We start from the raw sequence: 1,948 nt of genomic DNA, 5'->3' as shown, positions 1-1,948 counted from the left end.
TATTTAACAATGCATTAGACTGAATTCTTCCCCTCATATAGATGATTTCTCTTCTGCTTTCAGGAACGGGGCTCCCATCCCGACACATTTCTTTGTGATTCTTACAAGCTGTAAGAACTCGTCCCTTCCCATCCGACAGTGTGACGGTCCTCTAGATGCTGTGTCTTTCGTTCTTCCTCATCGAGCTGATCGTCTGGAAACATGTCATGTATGTGATCAGCCATTCATGATCTGAACCACAGCAACCATAAGATTGTACAAAGTAGCTGAGTAACTTGCTTGTTAGGTAACTTGTTAACCACTTCGGTAAAAAAACAAACAAAATGAAACTAGTTAAACAACAAACATTTGGCAGTACATTTCAACCATATTTCAAAGACGATAGAACTAAATATGAAATTACATATAAAGATGTACTTAAGTCCTGAATAGGTTGAAAATTTCAACTAATTGAATTGAATGTAGATTTAAAGTGGCTGAAAACATTACATTCAGTTCACACTTAAAGTATATTATTTCCTTAAGTACTCTTAAAATTAAGTACTTTTTCACAAGGGCAAGCATAATATGGAATAAGTTATGGAAAGATTTTATGAGATGAATCAAATATGTTTATTAAAAAAAGGAATTGTTGTGTTTCTCTCATATCTCATTATGCATCTATTTTTTACACACCCTGTTTTGTTCTATCATTTATTTCTCCAGAATGGCTCACACTACTCATGGCTCCAGGATTGGGTTCAGTTTCACGTGACGCGAATCAGAGACGTTGAGCTTCTGACGGGCTTGAGTTTTTACCATGACCGGATATCTGTTGCTGAAACATTACAACTCAAAACCACACTCAAAACTTTCTAGAAACGCTTATGAACTTAGACCACATTCCACTGCGTCTGCAGGCCACGAACGGCACATTCGGAATGGAATGGATCTGTTCACCATTAAAACCCAGCTGAGCCTTACCAGACTCTGAAACAAAGACACTAGTTCATCCAGAGAGTCTTTGAACTCCTAAAATGGGAAAATAAAAACGTTTTTATGATCTCTGCTTTAATGAAATCTTTATTCTCAGAGGCAATCTATTTATATCTGGGGAAGTACCAGAAACTGGCCCAGCAATCCTAGAGAAACTAAAATTCTGTTTTTCCAAAAAAATAAAGAAAAGCTGTTTTGCAGCACACATGTTAGTGATTTATCTGTGGTTGGACTGTGGGTCCAGCATTCAGCCTGTTCCAAAAAGAAAGAGTATCCTCAAATGAAACCATATCGAGAGCTTTTGTGCAAACGACAGGAAAGCTACATTTTCCAGAGGAATCACTTTCAAAGTGTCACTTGCTATACATTGTTTTATTATATTGTATTACAACAAAAGAAACAAATGCTGTTTCCAGCAGTCTGTAGCATGCACAGCCAATTCATGATTTATTTACTCATGTATAATAGTGGTTTGTACTGCCCCTTCAGGCCAGAATGTAGAATTGCATCAGACAACAAAAGCAAAACTTATGTCACTGTGCATCTTTTTCTGGAGATTAAATGGATTCACTCTCTCAGGTCAGTTTTGATATCAATAAATATGCATCAACATTCTTTATTACATTTGTATGTTACTTTTGTTATTCAAAGTTCATAACGTGTAAGCAGAGATGAGATTGTACTGTAGATTGTCTCATATGTATGTCGTGTATTGTCTCACTGTATTTGGTGAATATTGGTTAAATATTTAAGATTTGTGTTATATGTATTTTGTTCGTGCAGTTTGTTGGGGTTTAATACAATTAGGCGTCACTGTCAAAATTATCCTCTTCAATAAGTGTACTATAGTTTATACATATAACATACATAGTTTAGATCAATGTGATTTTTTTTTTTTTTTGGTCTGGACCTATATATTTATCATAAAAATGTTAAATATTTACACGACCATTCAAAAGTAGGAAGTCAGTAA

The 1,948-nt window shown here is 35.1% G+C and overlaps 1 long non-coding RNA gene across 1 annotated transcript; it reads left to right on the top strand.

Moving 5' to 3' along the window:
• Positions 1–54: 54 nt before the first annotated feature.
• LOC107736617 (uncharacterized) lies at positions 55–1,155 on the top strand. The gene is made up of 2 exons (XR_001639702.1): positions 55–208; positions 706–1,155. It is a non-coding gene; the product is annotated as an uncharacterized LOC107736617 (long non-coding RNA).
• Positions 1,156–1,948: the final 793 nt, after the last annotated feature.

This window comes from Sinocyclocheilus rhinocerous, unplaced genomic scaffold, assembly GCF_001515625.1.
Source record: "Sinocyclocheilus rhinocerous isolate Xijiao unplaced genomic scaffold, SAMN03320098_v1.1 C36834634, whole genome shotgun sequence".
In the NCBI taxonomy this organism is placed as follows: Eukaryota; Metazoa; Chordata; class Actinopteri; order Cypriniformes; family Cyprinidae; genus Sinocyclocheilus; species Sinocyclocheilus rhinocerous.
This window is presented reverse-complemented; position numbering and strand designations above follow the sequence as displayed.